General features: G+C 45.5%; 2 long non-coding RNA genes across 3 annotated transcripts; one reads left to right on the top strand and one right to left on the bottom strand.

The window, feature by feature from the left end:
• Positions 1 to 9,932: 9,932 nt before the first annotated feature.
• On the top strand, positions 9,933 to 22,021 carry LOC139079068 (uncharacterized). The gene is made up of 3 exons (XR_011532341.1): positions 9,933 to 10,042; positions 18,665 to 18,770; positions 20,710 to 22,021. It is a non-coding gene; the product is annotated as an uncharacterized lncRNA (long non-coding RNA).
• LOC139079067 (uncharacterized) lies at positions 15,463 to 23,422 on the bottom strand. 2 transcript variants are annotated; one of them, XR_011532339.1, is made up of 3 exons: positions 23,136 to 23,422; positions 18,989 to 19,158; positions 15,463 to 16,636 (listed from the first exon to the last, which is right to left on the bottom strand). It is a non-coding gene; the product is annotated as an uncharacterized lncRNA (long non-coding RNA). The 2 variants fall into 2 exon arrangements; XR_011532340.1 differs by lacking the exon at positions 23,136 to 23,422 and having other exon boundaries at positions 15,955 to 16,636; positions 18,989 to 20,123.
• Positions 23,423 to 24,292: the final 870 nt, after the last annotated feature.

Below are 24,292 nucleotides of genomic sequence, written 5' to 3'. Positions count from 1 at the left end.
TCCACTTGGATGGTTAACAGGCATCTCAGACATCATCCACAGCAGAACCCTGCGTCCTACCACCTTCACAACCTCCTCTTCCAGTCTTCACCATCTCAGGAAGTGACATCACCACCCAACCAACTGCTCAAATCAAAAACTTAGAGGTCATCCCTGATTCCTTTTTCTCTCCCTCCACATCCCATCCATCGCCAATTTTTGTTAGTCCCTCCTCCAACATACATTCGGGGTCTCATCTAAGCTATTATCTGCTTAGTGGGTTCACAGAAGAAGCCTCACTTCTCCTACCCACAAAATGGCTAGCCAGGTTAGTTTACTTTGTTAATTTCTATTTTGGTTGTCAAACTAACAGAAATGCTAATGTTTTTCAGGGATAGCCCTTCTCAGAAGAGGAGGATGACCCTTTCCAGGTCTGTGATTCTGATATAAAATTTAAGATGCCGTACATTCCATTACCAAAATGTTTCCTGGTCTATCCACCAATTCAGTATGATAAAATTCCCGTCTCAGGAAAATCATTTACCTATTTTTAAGTGAGGGTTTTTTTGTTTTTTGTTTTGCCTGTCTGATGCCAAGTGTTTAAAAAAATAATAAAACTTTAAGAAGATTATATAGGTATATCATCTTTACATAAAAACAAAAGCTAAAGGTTAACTCATTTGACAAGAATGTATTTTTTTTTTTAACGACAAAGATGGTCTCAAAGTAAACTGGGCAATCACTAACTCCCTTAGCAGCATTAAATAAATTCCTCTTCTGTGAAGTATCAGGAACTGTTTATTTCTCCATGCCCTCAAAGGCAATCTGGATTTTCAGTTAGCCATCACAGAGGTGGACTGAAATGGGACCTGTAGTCGCTGGTAGATTAATTATAATTTTTTTCAAATATTTTTAGCACACTCTTCCAGTTGTGCAATCAACCTTAAAAAGTAGATCTTAAAATCTTGGAGTCTGCAACACTTTGGGTCAGTTTATATGAGTGTGTGTGTGTGTGTGTGTGTGTGTGTGTGTGTGTGTTTAATCTTGCCCAGGATTCCTTAGCGATCTGCTGCTGGTCTGTGTGAACTGACAGGCCCCAAGCAATACTGCAGAAATATAGATAGCACTGCTGCAAGGCTGTGGGCTCCCATGTACATTCCTGGGAAATGTAATCCTTGTGGTTTCCAATCTCTTCTCTCTTAGAATACAGATAGGGGTGAGTTTTATTTTGGAAAGAACTCATGCACTTTGGTTTACATTAAGATTAATTTGAGACATGTAAAGAAAGTAGAGCCATTTGGGATCAATATTTACTAAATCTAAATCTCCATTATACTGCATCAGACTTAATTAGCACTTAAATTCTAACTTAACTGTGACAGGCTTCCTTCTGTTTACATTTCTGAGATTAAACAGACCATCACCTCCTCAGTGGTCCCTCTTGAAGAAGAAACACAGCTGGCTTGAAGTTAGTTTTGGTCCTTACTCCCTCCTTCCTCACCTTTTTTCCCCTCATAGACTAAACAAACAAACAAACAAACATAGTTCTGCTCCCAGCCCAGCTGTTAGGGAAATATAAACTCTTATCAACAACTAAATTAAACATATAAATATCTAAAATTAAATTTGATTCAAAATTTTCAGGAGTAGACTAGGGTCATAGAACAACTGATAATTTAATTTTACTGCATTAGCAATGGAGAATGCCTCCTGGTTGTTTTTCTCTCAGTTACACAAGAAGCTACCAATTAATAATTTAAGCTTTAAAATCAGCAGCGACTATTAACTCACGTTCTGTGCCTTTCCATTAGACAGCTCTTGGCTAACTAAGGCTACCTACAAAAATACTATAGAAAAAGTCCACCTCTTACTGGATGCTGGCCCGTCATTTGATATGTTAATGAGGCAGCATCTTCTTAGATTAGTGGGGTGCCCTGGTTTAGGGCTCTAATCAACTTCCTGCATAAGTGAGAAGGGTAATTCTGAGTAGAGAATTTAATTTCAGATCTCAGTGTGCTAAGCATGGGGATAATTCCCTAAAAAGAAAGACCCGTTTGAGTCGTGCTTAATAGAACAGGATGCAGCTGTGGTCAGATACAGCTAAGACGGGGAGAGAAGGCGGTCTGACATTGGAGGTGTAAATTGAATTCCCTGAGGTTAGGTAGCTTTTCAGGGCTGTGACTTTGGGTTTACATGACTCACCGTGAAATATGGAAGAAGGAGCTGACTAAATCACAAACTGGAGGTAATGAGGCTGAAACTTCAAGGTTCCCATATGTATGTGTTTGCTTCAGCTTTCCTCCACAGACCATGAATCCAGATGCCTTTTACTCTCTTTATTAAATCTTTGCTATTTTCACACTCAGTTTTACCGACAGAGGTGCTGTGAAGCTTAGTGGTTCCATCAGGGGAGGCAGTGGGGCATGTTGGTTAAAATCAGAAACCTAAGTTTGAAAACCTGTTTTCATCACTTTCCAAGCTGTATAAACTTTCTGAGCTTCGATTTCCTCATCTATAAAATAGAGGTGATGACCCTGCGCTTTAAAGCCTGACACATAGAAGACTCACGAATGACAGCTGTACAAGTGTGACTTGAAGGTGCTCTTGCTCCCTTCCATCGGCTCTTCATCTAACAGCCAGAGAACTGGCTGAGAACACCCACAGGGAAGATCGAGACAGAGGGAGAAGCGGCAGCGAGAAGAGCTCATTCAAACCGAGAAGCAGAGCCCGTCGCGTCCTGTTCAGACCCTCGGCGGCTTCCATTATACCCAGAGTAAATGCAAAGTCCTCAAAGGCCCTTCATGATCTGCACCCCTCCCCCGATCTCTCTGATCTCCTGTCTCCCCCACCCCACCCCCTGTCCCCCCAACTCCTTCTGCTCCAGCTACATTTTTCTCCTGACTGTTCCTCAAACATGCCAAGCATCCGTTCTGTCTTGAGGCCTTTGCACCTGCTGTTCCCTTTGCCTGGAACATCCTTCAGATATCTGCTGGCTTGCACCCTCACTGCCTTCAGGTCTCTGCTTAAATGCCCTTCCAGAAAGGGCTTCCCCTACCACCTTAGCTAAAAATAGCACCCTGTTTTCTTTTTCCCATAATGCTTATTATACCTGATATTAACATGTGCTTAAGTATTCATTTGTCTCCTCCTCTAGAAGTTAAGCTTCAATGGGCCAGTGTCTATTGTGTTTGCTGCTCTATCCCTGAGCCTAGAATCAAGCACGACACTAGTAGGTGCTCAATAAATATTTGTGACTCGACTGAGTGAAGACCAGACAAGGCAAATTCTCATCGCTCAGTCTAAGCTTTGGTGTGCACCAGTCAGCGTCACTTGGGATGCCCATTTCTGGGCCCATTCCAGAAACTTTGATTCACTGGGTCAGAGATGGGCCAGGGATCTGCATCTTAACAAGCATCTCAGGTGATTCTGAAGCAAACAGACCAGATTTTCAGAAACATTTCTGGAGACATAGAGTCTATTAAGTCCTACTAATGAAACACCATATCATAAGTATCCATTATTTTTAAATCACTCGAGTGGTCACTGGTCCCTCTTCCTTAAGTGTCTTAAGGCCTGCAGGCACTCGTTGCCCCGGGTGGCGGGAGGTAACAGAAATACTTTTTGAGGCTTGAAAGATGCTGCCCTCCCATGGGTGTGTCATGCAGACTTTCATGCTATGAGAGTTTCTCTGAGGGTAGAGGGTCCAAACCAAGGTCTCTTTTGGAAAAGGACACCATGGGGCTCCATGTGCAAACTCACAGGGAAGAAAGGGGGAGTCACATGGGGTTCTAGAACCTATCCCAGAGCCTGAGCTATCAAAGTGGGCACGGTAGATGTAGAGAGGGAAGACTTGACGTGAAGGCCCAAACAGTACCTCTCTACCCATCCCTCAGCCATGTTGGGTTGGGTCCTTGGGAGCAACTAAGCATTGACTATGAAGAGTCAGAACTTTGGGAGCCTGAGTTGCGGCCCCCTAAGGAGTGTTGTCCTTCTTCAAGAATCACTTTTACCCTGTGCAGGAATTTGTGCTCATCCTTGTTTGTTTTCTTTTTTTTTTTTTTTTTTTTTTTTTGCAGAGAAGATTTCCTCTGAGCTAACATCTGCTGCCAATCTTCCTCTTTTTTTTTCCCCCAAAGCCCCAGTGCATAGTTGTATATCCTAGTTACAAGTCCTTCTAGTTCTTCTATGTGAGCCGCTGCCACAGCATGACTACTGACAGACGGGTGGTGTGGTTCTGTGACCCAGAAGCAAACCCAGGCTGCTGAAGTTGTCAGAGCACCAAACTTTTAACCACTAGGCCATCAGGGCTGGCTCTCTTGTTTATTTTCTTTTTGTGTGGCACATCCTAGCAATTAGTTGCTCAATTTACCTTTAAAAAGGTTGGAGAGAGGACTCTGAATCTCTGAACTGCCCCCACCCACTGGGCCTTGGTTGGAGTGTTTATATGGCACATAGTAAACCATTCCTGAGTGAAATGTGCAGTTCATTGAACATGGTAATAAGAAAGTCTCCTCTGTGCTGGCTTTCTCATCTTGTTATCATTCCTGCCAAGGGATGTGAATATTGTAGTTCACTCTACTTTTTTGTGTCTTGTAGTATTTTTAAAAAGATGTAAATTTAAGAAATCTAACTACCAAATCATGTTGATGCCATCCTAGAATAATTAAGTATTTGAAATCAATAGTAGCCTTGTCTGTGTGTTGGTGTGTATTTTTCAAGAAAGCTGTGGCAGTTTCCAAATGTCACCACTTCCCTTTGCATTTTAATCTCCTTGGCTGGATGCTGGGTGAGTGTTAACCTGAAGGAAAAGCTGGCAAATTATACGAGAGTCCTTCACTCTCTTCTTCCTCCTTCCCCCCCCCCCCCACACACATGTAGGGTACACACACACACACACACACACACACACACACTGGAGAGCCCTGTGTTAAAACCAGAGGGCAGATAGGGTGGTTTTTCTGGGTTTTTGTGTCAAGCCCCCGTTGCCTTCATTTGGTGGGACAGGAAACTGGAGCTCACAGGACATCTTTGACTAACACAGTCAATAACAGATTGAAAAGCCACAGAAATGGAATTTGCACTCAAAGTTCTCAACCAAGGCTAGTTTTCCCTTTGTTTTTTAATAGCTATTATTCATTGAGGACTTGCTAAGTACTGTGCTTTGTGCTCTTCATGCATCGGTGCTTTCAGCCCCCAAGCCCCATGATGTATGTACTGTTATTTCTATTTTATAGATGGGAAAACCAAAGCAGAGCCCTGAGGCTTAGGAACTTTCTCAAGTTCAGGGAGTCAATAAGTAGCAGAGTTGGAATTTGAACCCAGATCTAATGTGCTCTTCACCATCATGTAATACTCCCCATGTGCTACCTCCTTCAAGACAAACGGTTTGATGGAGGAAGCACTGGATTTGGAGTAAGAAAGCTTTGCTCAAGTGCCAGCTCCGCCTCCAAATGTGAATTTGGACAAGTAATTTGAGCCTTCTGATTTCATCTCTGTTTTTCCCGTCTATAAAATCCCACTAGGATCATTGTGAGGTTCACATAAGATAACGTATGGAAAACCATTTTGTAAAGGGAGAGATGTGTTCTAGAAGCCATGATCATTCTCATCGAAGCCGACTGTCTCGGGATACTATGGCACTGTGTTACTTTCTCTTTGCTTGAATTGTAACAAATGCAGTGGATAAAGGCCTGTGTTAACATAATTCATGAGCCTTGTGGTTGGATTTCACATCAAAGGGAAAAGTCCCAAAGGTTGCGAATCTGGGATCGGCTGTTCATGTTACAAGGTGTAGTTTTTGAGTCTGTGCATCATACTGCCCAGAGTAATGTCCGCGAGGAAGGCACTGTACCTTTCCAGGAAGGAGGAGAAATAAAGACTCTCAGTGCCTCTATAACTTTACAGAGTAGTAATTCTTTCTAAACAGAGCTCACACCACACTGTTTATAGTCTTTGAAGAAAGTGGTGATGTGTGCCAAAATGTCAGCACAACCAGAGATATCCTTGCTGTTGTAAGGTTGCATCAACATAGAATTATAACCAACATTTGGTTTATGATTTATGAATTTTGTTCTTCAGCCAATAGATTCTCACAACCTCCACCCCAGTCGCCCACAAAACAGCCTCTATTTTATTTCTCTATTTCAATTATAATTTTGAGTGAATATAGGAGCAAAGGTCAGCATTCTAACATCTAGTGAAAAATATTTCCAAACTGAGTTTTGGTTGGGAATTACCCACCGTTTCTGCAACTTGTAACCTAAGTGCCAGGAGCCTGCGGAGTTAAGTCTTGCGCCTTTCCCTGGGAGAACTGGTAGCGCATTCGGTAACTACCTCCTGCAAGGGATTTGATGGAGAGTGATCACCCAGGTCTTTGTAGACGTAAGGAAACAGAAGACTGAGGCAATAAACCAAATAATTAAAGGTGAAAAATCCAACCTTTTCTTTCATCAGATAAGGGCAGAGAATGCATTTAGAATTCCCCTTGACTCTCTTTACGGCATTGTTTTGTTTTGGAATATTTGTATAAAGCCCTCTAATGAAGGTAATAAAGAGGAAAAAAAGGGAGAAAAAGAAATTCTGAGTATAAAATACAGAATATGTCTGGTATTTGTTATGTTAACCCCGACTCCATGCAGAAGATCAAATTTATGTTTGGTATAATGGGAAACCTGTCATTGGGATACATGCAAACAAAGCCAGAAACACTACCAGACCATACTCGAGAATTCTTAATTTTTACTTTTCACATGGGGCAAAGGAGTTTTCTCTACAACTTGAGCTTGAGATCCCAAATGGGAATTAGGACAATAGTCCTACGTATATATCTGTAGCTCAAGCTGCTCCTGAACCCTTGGCCAGAGGTTTGACTCCCAGGTGAACCAGTAAGATTTGCTGTTCCAGGCCTTTCACCGTCAGCTCTGACCTGCATCAGCTGTGTTGACATTCCCAGGGATTCATTACAAAGGGTATACATGAGGCAGGGTGAATGGATCCACTCAACCAGCCCTGGAAACACACTTACTATTGACTCAATCTTATCTTTATTGCAGAAAGCATCATTTAGGTTACCACTCGAGTCTGCCTATCTTGAGAACTGAAAATGAAATAAATTGCAATCAGTAGAGAATCACCATTAAGACTTATTATTTAACGTGAAACTTTATGTTACAGCATTTGGAGAAATTTTAAACTTTCAGAAGACTTTTGGCCACACGATGGGTCAGTCAGGTGAAGTTTTCAGGACAATGTAATGGAAAAGAGCTGGTCTGCGTGTTGATTTGAAAGCTGTGGTAGATGGGTTTGGATGCTCTGGGTAGCAAATACTGCAAACACCAACCCAAACTGACTTAAACAATAAGGACGTTTATTATCTCTCACCACATAACGGCAAGTGGGTTCCAGATGGGACGTGTAAGGGCTCTGTTCCTTGTCTCACTGACTCTCTTTGCCTTGCCCAACCCCTATGTCAGCTTTACCCTTGCCCAAGAGCAAGACGGCTGCCACTTTGCAAGTACCACATCCAGACATGACAACATCCACAGGAAGGAGAATCTGTCTCTTCTTGCTTCTCTTTCTCGGGAGCAAGGAAATCTTTCCCCAAACCCCCTCGGCAGACTTCCCACCTTTCACTGGACAGAATTGGATGAGATGCCTGTTCCTAAACCAATCAATGGGACTTTCATGGTTGGCTTAAGCAGAATTTGCCCATGGAGCCCATCCCTTGAATCACATAAGGGACAGATGGATAACTGAGCAAAATCAGCATTCTATCAGGAAAAAGGGAGAAAGAAGGAGGGATGGGTTTTGAGTAAGCAGCCAAGTGAGTCTGCTGTAGAAACCTTGGTCTTCACTAACTCTGAGGACAGCATTACCACATGCTTTATCCTCTCAAGACAACATTACTCACAGTTTACTCTGCAGAGTTTTCTATCAGATTTTTATGTGAAACATCATTTTTCTCAGACCTTGTGCTGCAATCTTGTTCCTTTTTTCCTGAGCAAAGACCACAATGGAAATCCTACTATAAAAACACTCGAGTGCTATCAAAGGATCGGACCATATAAGGTGCTAGGGACCTTTTTATTTTAAATAAGAAACACAACTATTTATACTTTTACAAGGAGTCTGCCCTATTTTAGTAAATATTTGGCAAAGCTTCTTGATTAAAAGAGCAAACTGACCCTTGTTCTGCAGGGTTGTTTTGCCATAACTGAAATCGTTCATTAATTTTCTGAAAATAGAAGCAGCAAGTGTGTTTTCTTTTGCACTGTGACTAAAGTAGTCCTTACTTGTGATTTAAGCTGTATTTACTTAGGCATAATTGGTCAGGTGTCTTTCAAACCTTGGTCCTAATCAGACTCTGCTCTGAATCACAATCACCAAATGGTACAATTGGAAAATACTCTCCTATGGATGGAGCAATGATGCTTTAATCCCATCCTGGAGAGTATGGTGTGTTTGACAATACATTTCAAACTGGATTTCAGAGGTCCTGGATTTGGTAACAAGCCCCAACTGTTTTGAGAAACAGTGATTCTCTAGGCCATTAAACAGCACACATTCTGAGAGAAGCCTGTTGAGTACCATATGTTTCTGATTCATTGGCAGTTAACTGCGATATGGGGTTTGTAGGAAAAACTCCAGGCCCAACCAGCTTCACATCTTTAAAGGTATCCTTTAAAGGGGTGCCATTGCAAGAAGTGTTTTTAAGTCACTCTCAGAATCTTTTGTAGGACACCCATATTGAAATTACCCCAAGATGCCACACAGCAGATTGCAGGCTCGCCAACAGGCTGGGTGCAAAATTTGGACACAGGGCTTGCCATCTGTCCCTGTCACAGTAAAATGTGCCTCTGCCTCCTACCCCTGTCCCCATCCTCTGCTCTGGGCTGACAGTTTTTGATCCTAAATCAAAGCTGTTCGGAAGAAAAGTTATCAGTAGATACCCAGGAAAGGATTTAGAATCCTAAAACCTGAGGACTGGAAATTGCCTCAAAGATCATCTAGTCTAGCCTCATTTATTAGAAGAGCAATGTGAGGTGAGGTGACTCGTCCAGTGTCACACAGCTAGCTTCCTGTTTGTGTCTCATTCCCTTGTTTCTTGCTGCTTCCAGTGGCTACTGAGAAATCCAAAATCCAGCTTCCAGGTGGGTAACTCCAGCAGAGGCTGGAATACACTAGCTGCCTCTGGGGCTCCACCACTGAAGGAGCTGAGAAATGGAAAAATGAAGGTCCCCGTCTCATAGGTCCAGTGCAATTGAATAACTTCTCTCACTTAGAACAGTGCTTGGCATGTGGAGAGAGCTCAGGAAGAGTATCCATTGCCGCTATTAATCTCCCTTGACTGTTGCCAGAAGGCAAGTGATACAGTGGAAAGAGCTCTGAACTAGTAGAAGTTAAGAAATTTCTAGTTCCCGCCATGTGACTTGTGATAAGTCATTCACCTCAAATCCTCAGTTTCCTCAGATGAGGATTTTATGCAGCAGTGCTGGCTTAGCCATAAAACTACAGGAGAGCTTCTCAAAGAGTAATGTGCACACAAATCACCTGGGGATCTTGTCAAACTGCACAGACTCTTTCTGCAAATCAGGTGTGGAACCCGAGATCCGGCATTTCTAACACGCTCCCAGGTGATGCCAGTGCTGTTGGTCCAGGGCACCCCCAGCCCTTCTGATGTGCCATACAGCGTAAGGAGAGCATTCTGGTCATCAGGCAGACAGCAGCCTCCAAGACCCTTAGGTTGTCTTCTTGACGCCAGCGGCAGCTTTCATAAGGCAGTGCGGAGAAGTGACATCTGCTCCTAAAGTTTCTGCAGAAAGGGGGTCTCTCTTCGTACCTAGTTTCAAGGTCTTACATGTTCATTAAGTTTAGCCTTCAGCCTCAGAGTAATCTCACACTTTGCTCAATACCGTTTTGCAGATCTGGTGACTGCGATGTCAGCATTCTAAAGCCCCTCCCCTAACAGCTGGTTCCAGTTCCTGGGCAGTTACGCCATCAGGCTACGGTTGGGCCAGGTACCAGACATTCCTCTTGGGAAGACAGGTGTGATATCAGGGGACAGGTGGGTGATAAATTCAGCTCTCAGGCTGGGAGCCAAATCATGTTTGAAACAGTTTCTGTCCACCTTACAAGCTTTGGTGTGGATGGGGCATGAGTGAAAGTAAGGGCAACAGCAAAATCTAGCATCACAGCCAGGAAAACCGTGAATAACAGGAAAGAGACTTGAAAGTGAAGTGTGTGTGTGTTCTAAGAGAATTGCAGAAACCTTAACAGGCCAACACAGCTGAGAGGACTTAACCGGCTCTAACTAAAAGTGGGCAGGTGATTGGGTGTTTGATACATTCCTTTGGGAATTTCTGGAGAGTCGGGAAGTTAGAAGAGTTTGGTGTTTGAAAATGTTTCTTTACCCGGAGGTGGGGTCCAGGGATGGCCGTTAGGAAGCGTGACTTCAAGGTTTACTACCGGCTGCCGGGCTCCTCCTTTCTTCAGTCCAGTAGTGGGCAAAGGGTACAAAAAAAGGATGTTTGGGCAGAGAAATGAGAACTGAAAACAAAGGAGACCACCAGGTAACTCCTGCTTTCAAGACTCAGCTCACCTGACATCTCCCCACGCCCTGTGTCTGCCCCGCCGGACAGTGTTGTGCTTATTGATTTGTCCCCTGAGGGCAGAGGCTCTGACTCCCGGGTACTCCCAGATCCCATCACAGGCCTGATCCCAGTAAATACTTGGTTAGGTGTTTGTGGAATGAGAAAGATGGACAGAAAAAGGAAAAGGCAGACGAAGGAAGAGGAAACCGAGGAGGAGGAAAGAAAAAGAAGGGATTGAGCGAAGCTTTGGGAAGCCAGCTTTTCACAGTTCCAAGAACAGTTTCCAAAATCCTTCTAACTCAGGTCCTATTAAGCAGTCCGGCTTTCCAGCCTCCTTGATTGCACATGTGTAGTAAAACAATGACATCTGAGTCTGACTAAAATGTAACCCTTTCCCGGGCATCGGCTGTGGCCACTGGAGCTTAAATACAGAAGACATAGCTGTCTAGTCTCTAGCTTGGCACTGATTCCTTTCGTGTCTGAAGCCAGCTGAAAGATGAAGCAGGCAGGGCACATGTCAGAACAGACGTTGTCCCCCCTCGCTCAGAACCAAGAGGCTGATTCCTCAGCTGGCCACCTCCGAGGAGAGGAACGGAAGCCACAGGGCGGGGGGCTGGCTGATGCTGCATTCCTCAAACCTACAGCCAGGGGATTGTGTTATTTCAGCCATGCTTCGTTAGATGGCAAATATGTGAGCGGCTTTATGAGGATCTGGGACATTGTCGAGTCTTCGAGTTCACAGCTAAGCTGCTCCCACCCGAATTAACCACTCCCGCCAGGCGCTGTTTGGGGTGCAGGCCGTGGGGGCACTCTGATCCCTCAGCACCGCTAGGTTCCGAGGGTTGTCGAGACAAGAAAAATCTCACTAAAGGCTACGCTTCTAAAAACCCTGGGCCAACTCTTACCCCAAACTTCTGGCTGCAATGACAGTTATACAACAGTTGCACCAGGAGTGGCCTTGCCCCTCTGCCACCGCCAGCGGAGAGAGGGCGTCTCAGGTCTCACTCTCATGGAGGACCAAAAACCGAAGTTTTGAATGTCACTTTGCCAGTGGGAACACAAAATGCGACTTCGGTCCAAATAGTAACCTTTGGGCTAGCGTTTCTGCTCTTATAAATCTCAAACGTTGCTTGCTGTCTGCTTCGTGTCCCAGATTCCTGCATAAGTCTGTGGACTGCATCAAAACACTTTTGAACATAGAGACCGGGTGTGGTGACTTTGTAGGTTGTCTACTCAGCTGCATTGAACTAAGTTTCCCAGAATTCCCTTCCCTCCGTGGTTCCGGGTGACATTTGGGAGGCCACTGTGAGGCAGCTGCTACTTTTATGCTCTGAAGGTCTTGTGTAGGCACCAGGCACCCTGGCAGCTCTCATCTCCTGTTAAGCAGCTGCTGGCCTACCTCTTGGCGTGGGGCTACAGCTCCTCCAGAACCTGGAACAGGTATATGGGCAACTCTGACAAAGGGCCCCAGCTGCTTCTGCAGGTCACTCACATCCTTAAGGCTGGAGACGGCGAGACATACAGGTACCAGTTGTCCTCATGAGTTCCAGTTTGTCTTTGCTCTCCCTCATTGCACATCCAGTTTTCAGTCCCTGCTGATCTATGTGACTTCAGTCCCGACACCAGCCGTGGAGGCAACAGCCTTGCACAGACTTCTTCACCAGGTCCCACAACTGCTTCAGCTCTAATCCACATTTTAAGTCTCATTACAAATCACACATAGTGGCTGGCTTTTCTGACTGAAACCTGGCTGATACAATGTATAGAGCCAGCTCATTGGCACAAACTTGAAAGGTTAATGTGCATAAATGACAGCTAATAAAGTCCAACCCTAATTTTAGTGGTTAGTGTTCCCCTTTCTCAGTGGGGACTTGCATTAAGAGGGTTGTTGACCAGTGGACCAAGCTGGCTGCTTTAAGTACACATCCCTTTTTTCCCCTCTTGTCCCTTTATAGTAGTTGTTCACATGGTTTCCACTGTCCTGACCCCACTCCCAGGAGCTGACCTGCTCCACTGAAAAGATCAGGGCCAGCCAATGCATCTCGAACACCTCGAACATTCCTTCACTTTCACCCATTCCCTCCCTCACATCTCTCTGAGCAGTTCTCCCTTGCCCATGCTGACCTTTCTTCCTGGGCGGTTGGCCCCATCCTCTCCCTCATCCTTGCTTGCTTCCTCTTTCTTTCTCTCGGTCTCTTACACCCTTCTCTCCCTTCCCGTGGAATCCCCCCCCCGCCTTCAAACATAACACGGTTCATCTACCCCATGGTTAAAAGCACCTTTCTTCGACCCTGCTGTCGAACTGCCTTCATATTTCTTTGCCTTCCATCAAATTCCCTAAAAGGGAAACTGTTGCCTCCACCTCCCCAACGTGCCTTTTTTTATTTGGCCCTCTAAAACAGACTTGGATCCCCACCTTCTATACCAGCGGTTCTCAGCCTCGGCTGCTGGTAGGAATCACTTGCGGCCCAGGATGCCCTTGAAGGAGGAAGGGGACAACCTTCTAAGTTTAAAGCAACTTAAGAAAACAGAGGAAGACGGACGTATTTGCTACCTAAAAATGTTAAAGCTTCCGAAAATTATTTTGCTATTTAATTAAGCAAGTTTTATGTTTTAATACCCAAAGCTGGTGAGAACATGCTTCTCGTTCTTGCTAATGACTGGGTAACTAGGTATAATCTCTTGGAAAAAACGATCTAGTCAACTGTATCCAGAGGCATAAAGATGTACATACTATTATATTGTATCTACTTCTAGAAATCTATCCTAAGGAAGTAACTCAAATACTGAAATAAGCTGAGGTCCTCAAAATGTTCTCTGGAGTATTATTTATAACAGAAATTAGAAATAACCTAAATAACCAAAAGGAGAATAAAGAATGTATTTATGGTGCATTCAGTGGTTGGAATATTAATATATAAATTAAGTGATAAGACTATGACATGGAAAAAATGCTTATGATATAATAAGTGGGGAAAAAACAGAAGATGTAAATATAATGTAGTGGGAAAGTCAGTAAAGTCGTATGAATCAAGCCTGGTTTAAATTAACGATGTGGCTTTTCAAATGTCAATTTCATATTTTAATAATTCTAACTATTGGAAATTTGAGCAAATAAGCTTTAAAACACTCTTTAAAAAAAAAAACACTCTTTCTACTAGCTCTCTGTAAATGTTTAGTTCTGCTTTAGTTAACTTTTTCAAATGCATTTCGAAACAAGGCTAGCAAGCTGGTTTTGTCCCGATAAAATTGCGCTCGCCCTAAACTTGTCTTGTAAACATGGCTCAGGATGATAACACAATTCCCTTCAGCCTCATCCCTTTTTAGGGAAGCTGTCCTCATTTCCCCAGCTGGAAGATTTATGGGGGACATTTGACTTCATGCTCTTGCTTCAGTTTCATTGGCAACACGATTTCTCCAGTGAATTATTTTTCTCTTGTGGCAAAAGGAAGAAATATTCAGGCTTGTGGTTAAATGCTGATTCTAAAAAGTGATCCTAAGGGACATTATTCTCAGCTTTTCCTGAATTCCCTGGGATAGTTATTGACAATAATTGTGTTTTGGGGTCCCCATTTAGCCTGGGGGGGGGACTTGGGGTAAAAGAGAAAAATAACAATTTCATACCTTCACTATTAATTTAGTCATAGAAATACATCCCACAGTGACACAGAACACATTAAGTGACTGATTGGAAATGCAAAGATGGCCTCTGAGGCTTTAAAGTCAAGATAAGGGGGAGGCTTATTGTACAACATGGGCTGGACCGCTCAGACTTCTGAAAGGCACACACGAGGGTGTTTCTCCCAGCTGGATTTCTGCCAGCTGTGGTCACCATTTGCCACCCTTACCCATGGACTGAGCTGATTGTGAGTTCTCTTGTAAGCACAGCCTTGTTCCAGGCTAGGTTTCATTTAGAGAGAAGGGGGATGTTGAGCTTGGAGAATAGGGGCCAGTTGGTGTCACGATGAAATACAGCACCGGCTGCACTGTTCAGGGCTTCATTCAGACCAAGGCAAATGTTGTATCCTGTTGCCTGTTGGGACAACACTCAGTTCACTAAGGGAAAATACAGGGACTGCCACCTCCCCCGACTCCTGTCTCTGCTTTCTGGCGAGGATGTTTTATGAGCCTGTCTCTGCAAACAGGTTTAAACATGCTTTTACTAACCTAACTGAAAATAGCTTACTCGTTGATGCTCCAAAAGTACAAACAGATTTCTATTTTCTATTTTTTTTGGAAATGTCCTAACTTGCCTGCAGCTTGGTTCCTTTCAAGTCTGCTGTACTTTTCCCTGGATGCCTAGGGTTGCAGTAAAAGGCACTGTTCATTCCTCTTAGCCCAAAGTCCAATTTGAATCCAACAACATCCTGTTTAAAAAAGCTCAAACTTTGTTTACTTGTGTGACCTCAGGGTTTTCACCTGGGTTGTTGTGATTTTCCTCAGAGGACTAAAGGGTAGGTACATGAGAGATGGGCTAGAAGCAAAGGACTCGACTGCATGATGGAAAGAGCAAAGCCAGACAGAAACATGTGTGTGTCACTGGACAGTTTGGAAGCCTTTTGTATGAAGGACATTTATGTTGCCTTTGGGAATAGCATAGCTTGAGATCAATTAATTAAAGGGATATATGGTATATCATTCTCTACTTCAAATGACAGAAATATTTACATGAAATCTGCAGTACACTATAAATGCAGCCTCATGAACATCCTGAACACACAGGTTCTTCCTGCCGGGCATGCTCTGGGGATAGAGGGCAGTGGGGCGGACCATGAAGCAGCCATCACAGCTCTGAGCCAGTTAGGACACTGCTGACATCCTCCTGGGTCTGAAACCAATTCTCATAGTAAAGGAAGAGGTACATGGGAGATGTCAGAAGAGAAGGCAGTCAACATTGACTTCTCTATTCAACATTTGTTTACTCCTCACAGTTCCTAAGGAAGGTTTCTTTGGGGCCTCAGAGTCATGCTGGGCTCAAGGTCAACTTTGGTGGTGTTTACATTTATGATGCAGTGAAGGCACTGATGGGAAACTCACTGAGAAACATTGACAATGCAAGACTGGTGACACAGAAGGAAACTGAGGCAGCGATCAGCAAAAGTCGAACGTGGGACCTCGACTCAGAGCCAAGTTTCCAAAGCTTGGGCATAATCTCTCTTCTTCTCAGTTGAAAGTGACTTTTTAGGAGGTAAGTGTGAGTGTGGGTGACTCGCAGCAGGATCCAGTTAGAGCACAATTCTGAGAATCCAGACCGTGAAATCCTCCCTGGTTGTGCCAAGAACCCACTGCACGAACTTGGGAAAGTTGCCTTACTCCTCCGTGCTCTGCTTCACATGGCGGGGAGAGGACAAATCAGGGCCTCATCAAAGGCTTAAGATAATAAAAGTTTTCCTTAACCTTTTATAGAGATCAAATCAAACATACACGGAGAAAAGCAAAGTCAGTGATTTAGGCTTGACTTGGAAAATATAGTACATTTAAGAAGAAAATTAGCCCATGTTTCCTTTATCTTAGCAAGGAGCTTATCCTCCACACAGCTGTGAAAGAAGTGTCTGAAACACCCATCATATCATTCCGCTTTCCTGCCTCAAGCCCGTGGCTGGCTGCCTGTTGCCTAACAGGACGTAAGTCAGATTCCTGGGCTGTGCAGCCAAGATGCTCTGTGATCCCGGCCTGCCCACCTCTCTGGAGTCAGCTCCCACCCCCTAGTCCATGCACTCCTTCTCAGGGGCTCCCGAAGGCTGTACCCAGAGGCGTGGAAGGGGCCTCACTGCTGTGGTCATGGTGGAGATGCATCCGAAGACCAAGGTGATAAAAAGCCTCATCAGGCCATCCACTCAAGGCCAACTGCACAGAAACCCAGCAGTGTCCTTGGCCACCCTGTGTCATATTTCCACCAAGAGCCTGAGTTTCTCCACTGATCTTCTGCAGCTGTTTGCTTCTTATCTCCTCCTCGTCCTTGTTCTCGCCCCGCTTTGCTGGAAGCACTCTGATTTTGCACGTTGTCTGTCAGGTTTGCTGAGCACGCCAGTCCCAGCAGGAGCAAAGGGCTCTTGTCTGCACAGAGCCTGAAATACCGAGAGACAGGTAGTGAGCTACTGAGCTGTGACGGAGCCCAGGCTCCCAGTCAACTGCCAAGGGCAGAGATGCACAGAGGCTCTGGGTAACCATGGCTCGGGGAGACCCAGCGTCCACCTGGTCCTCCCTCCCTCCTTTGCGGCCTTGCAGCTTCCGGTTTCCTGCTGTTTCCTTTCTGGGGTAGGGGTCGTTTTGCTATGGTCAGTCTGGCCTCCCCCTGAATTGGTCTGGTTAGTTCTGCCCTAGCAGTGCTAGGTTCTTTCTAGACAGCCCACCTGCCTGGTTGCCCTCGACCTCCAATTGCTTCACCATTCTATCCTGGTTGGGGTGGAAGGCACCTTACCAGAGAACAGCCACGTCTCCCTACCCTCAGATCACGTGGACAAGTGAATCAAGAAACCAGGTGATTACAGCAGTCTTCCTTGGGGTAGGCGGTGGGCCAGCCCTTTACTGCTTTTAATCCTCTCCCTCATCCTCCGATGAAGGTATTATCCCCATTTGTCAGAAATGGGAGCTGTAATACAGGCTCACTAATTTGCTTGAGGTTATAGCTAGAAAGGGATGGAGCTGAGTTTCAACCCAGGTCTAATTCTAAAGACTTCTCCCTCCCATTATGCTTATTATCTCGTGCTTACTATGGGCTAGATACTTTTCTAGGCAGTTTACTTGTAACAACTCATTTAAACCTCACATCTCTAGGAGGGAGACTAGTATCTCAGTCTTACAGAGGAAAAACTAAGGCCCAGAGACATTAAGTTTCTTGCCTGATCTTACACAGCTAGGAAGTGGCAGAGACAGAAGTCAGCCTGGCAGCCTGGCTCCAGAGTCTGTGCCCCTCACTCCTGTGAGCCACAGCCTCTCCGAGCTCCAGCCTCTTAGGGTTGTCAGCTCAACCAACACTGCCCGAACACCTGTCTTGGGCCAGCACAACATGATGGCACCAAGAGGAGTGTAGAGATGTGTGTCCTTGCACTCAAGGAGTTTACAAGGTCCAACTAACAGGTCAAGGGGGCATGAGGCCTTTGCAAGGATACGCTGAGGGTCATGTCTACCCTGCATCTTCAGGTTTACTTTTAAAACTATAACAGAGTTCCTTTTTGGAAATCTTTACAATGCACAGACCTCTATGCTGTCAGGGGAGGCTGAGAAATAGCAAAAGCCTGTCTTTGGCTTTATCTCCTTAGATAGGGGAGAAATCCACAGTTATGTGGGATCCAAGGAGAGCCAAGCTTTTGATACTGTTCAGCTCTGCCTGCAGAGAAAGGCAGCAGCTGGAGCAGAGGATGACCATGGAAGCTTGACCAAGGGCAGCTCAGCAGCAAACAAGAAAGCTGGGTGTCTCCTGCCTGTGCCTGTCTCCCATAGGTGCTAGAAGGCTTTGTCTCGGCCGCTGTTTAATGTCTTCAGTCCCTCTGGGCAAAGTTGGGGCTGGGGCAAGAGACTGCTGGGAGCTGCGTGGGCCAGGGGCGCTGGTTTCTGCATCTGTTCTCCCTAGGGTTCTTCTGGACAGCCCCTGGCTCACAGCACATGGTCAATTAAAAAGACAAACTTTGGAGCCAGACAGAGTGGGAATCAAGCTGTGAGACCTGGGGCAAGTTCCTGAATCCCCTGTGCCCATGGATCCATAAAATGGGGCTACCTCATAGCACCGTGAGGGTTAAACACAATAATCGTATGAAATACAGGGTCTGGCAATAGTCAGTGTTCTGTAAATGTTAGCTATTAATAATAAAATTCTAAAATCCAAGTCAGTTAACTCTTTTCTGAATCCTCCTGCCCTTTCCCTACTTTGCCCACCTCACCCTCTGCCTTCTCTTGGCTTGTACAGTACTTTATGGATCTCTCTGCTACGACTCTTATGCTGAATGGTAAGCGTGTCTGTCTGTCTCCTTGAGTAGACCATGCACTTTCATCTGAGGGCTGAGCCTTATCTCCGTGCCCACACACAGCACTGGCAGTCCTGGCTGCAGTAACTGATGAAACAGAATCCTATCCTGTTCTGCTTTGCTGACCTACAGGGTGTGACTGGAGGCCTGAACAGATGTGTCTGCTGTTCCAGGGGATGGTTTCCCCTGAAGACCCTCTCTGCTAACACACGAGCCTTCCTCCAGCAGTGGGCCCCAGGTAAGGAAGCAGACAGGAACTCCCACCCTGAGCCAGGTTTCCAGATCGGGGCGGCAGGAGATGTGTGGTCTTCCTTCCTTGGCCTTCTGACTGCTCAGCCTCTCTGAGTCCTCCCTGTTGCAACAGTTTCCTAAGTTAGCCCCTACGGGGTTTTTTTCTCTCCTCCAATTTTTCCAGTATACCAGAGCTTCTCAAAGTTTAACTTGCATATACACTACCTGGAGATCTTGTTGGGATAAGGCCACGGTGCTGCATTTCTGAGAAGTTCCTGGGAGATGCAGGGGCTGCTGGTCTTCCTTCAACACCCTGAGCAGCCAGGCCATGCTCTGCTGCCAGGAAGATCTTCCTAAATGCATTCCTAAATGCATTTCAGTGGATCTGAAAAGATCTTTCACCCAAAGATGTATGAGAACAGCAAGTGAACACACCAAAAGGTGCTCAACAGCATTAGTCATCGGGGAAACACAGATTAAAACCACAATGAGATTCCACAACACACCTATTAGGACAGCTAAAAATAAAAAATATGATACCAAGTGCTGGTGAGGATGTGGAATAAGCAGAAGTTCCCTGGAAGTTCCCTATACTGCTGGGGAGAACGCAAAACACCACAGCTGCTTTAGAAAACAGTTTGGCAGGGTTTTTTAATTTTTATTTTTTTAATAAAGCTAAAATTTGACCTAGCAATCTTACTCTTATATGCTTAGATATTTGCCCAAGTGAATTGAAAACTTACGTTCACACACAAACCTGTACATGAAGGTAGTTAGTGGGTTTATTCATAATCACCAAAAACTGGAAATAACCCAAACGCCCTTCAGCCGATGACTGGATAAAGATCCACACAATAAAGTACCACTGAGCGAGAAACGGACGGACTATTGACACTCACAGACACACGGATGAATCTCAAACATGTTGTGCTAAGTGGAAGAAATCAGACTCTAGAAGCTACTTGCTGTATGATTCCATTTTATAGAACATTCTGGAAAAGGCAAAACGATAGCAATAGAGAACAGTTATGAGGGGCTACTGTGGGGAAGGGCTGACTGCGAGGAGACGTAAGGAACTCTGTGGCGCGATGGGAACATTCTACACCTTGACGGTGGGGGTGTTTACACGTCTATATACATTTGCAAAACTCAGAACACTAAAAAGGATGGATTTTACTGCATGTCAATAATATCTCAAAAACAACGATGACAGCAACAAAAAATCTTCAGTGGCTTCCATTTGCCCAAGGAATTAAAATAGAATCCAAGCTCCAGACTCCCTACCCTTTCTAACTATTTCTACTATTCATTTTCTCCAAACGCCAGCTAAACTTTGCTGTCACCGAAACACACTCTGGTTTTTCTTAGTCTGTCTCATCTCCTGGAATACCCCCTTCTTTTACAAAATAGGTAAATAATAAACACGAAATGAATGAATGAATTTTCCCAGTAATATGCCTTGATTCCCCATTGACCAAAAATGGTGCCATGGAGATAGAACCCTGCAGCCCTGCCCCTTTTCCTGAATAGGGAGCTCAGTCATTTGTAGGGGTTTTGTTTTACTCTGGTTGATACTTTGGGCACGGGCGAATCTACTTAAACAAGCCCCGAGTGTGCTGGAGAGGCAGCAGGGCGAGATTGCAGCCTTGGCGAGGCACTGCCCTGGCACTCACCCCACCCGCCCAGGCCACGTCCGGACTTCCCTCTCCCGGCGTAGGTGAGGAGAGGACAGCCCCGCTGACAGGAGGAGCTGTGGTGGTGTCACCAGGCTGGCAGTGATTGATTCCCCTGTCCTCACTCGCTGGCTCGCTGGCAGAAGCGCTCCTCACGTCCCCGCATCCGCTGCCTGCCTCTGGGGGAGGTGGCCTCCCCCGCGGTCTGCTCTCCCAGCTCTCCCTCGCAGGGGCCTCTCACCAGTCCGTCAGTCCTCACCTCTCTCTCCGCAGCCCTGGCGCATTGACAGACTCCAGGAGGGAGACGCACCGGGATGGATGCGGAGAGCTGACTCCGTCGTTGTTCACGCTGAGATCATACTTGGGGGTCCCAACCAAGAACCCCAAATCTTTGAGCAAGCCCCTACTATGAAGATAAACCCTGAGGGAGATGCACATAGATATACATGCAGGGGAATAAATTATACTCCTAATTGGGTCTTTGGCCGCAAGCCCCCGAATCGTCTTCTAGGAGGAGCCAGGTTTTTTACAGGCTATAGAAAGGTCTAGAGCCTTAGTGAAAACCTGGCTGAGGGTGGCCTGCACCTTCGTCTGAGCCCTCTAGACTTTATGATTCTTGAGGAGAGGAAAGATAAATCAAAGAAACAAAGGAGGGAGGCCGTTTGCCCCATTCAAGCTCCCTCTGACAACTTTGTCCTGCTGCATCTTTGCTCAGTCCACAGTCCAGGCATCTCCTTCTCACGATGGGGAGGTGGGCAGGGGTCCCAAGGCTCTCCTGGGGTCCAAGGATGGTGACATGGAAAAACTGTGAAAACCTACAACATGTACATAAACTCCCTGCCAGGGCCGGTTACATAATTTGTGGGGCCCCGTACAAAATGAAAATATGGAGTCTGCTGTTCAAATGCAGGGGGAAGAATATCTTTAAAAGTACTAAAATATAAAGCTTTTTCACTTCATCCATGGGCTCTCTCTATTTGCCATGGTGGTTTTTATTTGCTATATAATGTTCTAAGTAAAGAAAAATTAACATTTTAAATTATTAGCATGAATTTTACCATTCATCTCTATATCACACAATACTTGTTTTAAATGCAAACATAAGAGCATTTAACTCATATGTAGAGTCACTGAAATTATGTAGTTCATATTTCATAGCTTGTACATGCCTGTGTATTTCATCCTTACCACACCCGAGGAGACACTGCACAGAACTTGTGCAATTGTTTTTATTTCGCATCTTGCTGTGCACACGTTCTACCGATACTCTCTGCCTTCAGCTTACTGAGGAATAGGAAGGACTGAAAGGAAAAGGAGCTATGATTTGACCTCTTTCCCTGTCCTTCTACGTCTTCCTCTCTCCTTCTTCCTTCCTTCTGGTAAGGACACTGTCTGGACCTTGGCTGCCCTCCTGGCTCTTCGGGTGGCTGTCCTGGGAGAAGGCTGATGTCTGCAGGCTCCAGACACTGCCCGTGCTGCAGGCCTTACAGATGCCCAGGAACCTCAGCCCTGAGCCATGTCTCTGTGGAATGTTCCCCCTTCCCAATTCTGTCTCCTGTTTTGTCATTAAAATAGTGGTAAAGTAGTTAGCGTGATGGAGCATTTATTACACTAGACACGTACATAACCGTGCACAGTTAGGACTGCTCACAGCCCTGTGTCTCTCGGAGTTCTCAGTGACAGAAGTTTCTCCTGCTTTGGTCTGCAGCCCCTCTCTCCAGAAAGCTCAAATGTGAGATCATCAGGCTGGGCTCTGAGGCAGGGGACAGGGAACCCCGGAGATTTCAAGTCAGATCCCTGTTATCTTCACCATCTACAGGGGACCCCGGTGCTTCTTTGAACTCCTTCCATTCTCTGACAGATCCACACGTAAATCAACCCCCCCGGGGCCTCCATACCATTCAGTGAGACAAGGCTCAGGAGGAGAAACAACTTAGGTTAACAGGGAGGGCCCCGGTACATGCACACATACACACACACACACAAAGGGGGCACACACGCGCGCACACACAAACAGGGCAGCCTAACTTGAATTTTAACACCCTTGACAGAGGGGCCCCTCATCCTTGACTGGGAATCATGCCCCTCCCCCTCATGGGCCCCTGCTGGACACCGTGGGCATTACGCAGGACCCAAGTACCCTGCACAATGCCCATGGCGTCTAGCGGGTACTCTCAGTACCTCAGGAGATTATAGTTTCACCATAACTCTTATCATTATCATCTAGTATTTGCCTCCTTATCAGGTCTCTCCCATCACCCTGGAACATCAGCCTTATGAGAAGAGGGTCCTTATCTGTCGTGTTCCCTGCTGTAACCCCAGAGCACAGGGTAAGCACTGAAAATGCATTAGGTGAGCAAATGAATGAATAAGTGATAGTTTTGTTGCTTTCAGTACCCTTACTTAGCACCTGCACTGCCCATGTGCCCTCTAGACTCTCCAAAGCCAAATTCCATACATCACCCTAAGAGTCAAATCGAGACCAGCATAGCCGGAAGGATTGGGCCCCGTGCTTTGTCTCTTTGGGAGGGCACAGGAGGAGGGTTTCCCTTTGGCCAACATCTGGGCAAGGGGTCAGAGGGGATTTTGGCTGATATGAGAGGTGCCTGGGACCCCATTAGCATAGCCAGTTGGAGCCCCTCTTGTCCCTACTACCACCAAGGCAAAGCCAGCTCCTTGCCATCCAACCTTTTCCATACCTTTCAGGCTGAGGGACGCCATCTTGTGACTCCTTTTCCCCTTCCAGCTCACCCTTGGGTCTATTTGGTTCGGGCATTAGGGTGAGGGTAAACAGGGCCCTTTTCCTCTAAGGGTATTAACGTGGGCAAGCAGACCCCGGCCACCGGCAGGTCTTGGCCCTCCTTAGCAGGTGCTGCCTGCTTGCCCCTGAAGGTGGACCAGCTGCAGCCCAGAGGGGCAGTGGGGCAGACCCTCACAGGCCCGGATGCCCCATGGCGGGGATTAAGAATGTGAGTTATGCTGCCCTTATGAACAAAGTGTGTTGTTTTACTTTATCAGTTGATTCGAGGACTAACCAGCTCAGGGATATGAAGGGGAGGGTTGCAGCCGTGACCCTGGCAATTGTTGGCCTGCGCTCCCTGGGCCCAACCCACGTCATCAGCACTTGACTTCAGTGCACAGTTTGCGTATGTTGCTGGAAGGTCCAGGGTCTTAAGCCATGAGTTTCCAAAATAAACAATTTCTAAGTGTCCTTTTTAAAAAAACAATAATATTTTTTAAATTATAAAAGTAATTTATAGCCACTGTAGGAAATCACAAAAGGAAAGATAAATACATAAATATCTATACATATCAGTTTAGTATTTTTTCAATATATATACATATACATATAAATATATAAAACATTGCTTTTTCTTGGTTTTATAGGGGAAGGGGTTCAAAATTCAGTTCATATAAAATTTTAGTCTGCTTTGTTTCATTTTGGCTTTTTTTTTTGGGTGAGGAAGATTGGCTCTGAGCTAACATCTATGCCAATCTTTCTCCACTTTATGCGGGAAGCCGCCACAACATGGCTGACGAGTGGTGCTAGGTCCATGCCTGGGAACTGAACCTGTGAACCCAGGGCCGCTGAAGCAGAGTGCACAGACTTAAACACCACACCACCAGGCTGGCCCCTAGTCTGCTTCTTTTACTTAGCAAAATATCATAAGTACTTCTCTATGTCATTAGTCTGATTTTTAATGTCTACAGATTATCCTTTGTGGGTATACCACAGTTTACTTAATCATTCCCCTGTAAATTGACATTTACATTAACTGATGATTTATTAATATAAAAATACAAGGGCCAGCCCGGTGGTGCAGCAGTTAAGTGCACACGTTCTGCTTTGGTGGCC

The sequence above is a fragment of the Equus przewalskii genome, chromosome 24, assembly GCF_037783145.1.
Source record: "Equus przewalskii isolate Varuska chromosome 24, EquPr2, whole genome shotgun sequence".
In the NCBI taxonomy this organism is placed as follows: domain Eukaryota; kingdom Metazoa; phylum Chordata; class Mammalia; order Perissodactyla; family Equidae; genus Equus; species Equus przewalskii.
Note: the sequence above shows the minus strand (reverse complement) of the source record. Positions and strands in the feature narration are given on the sequence as shown.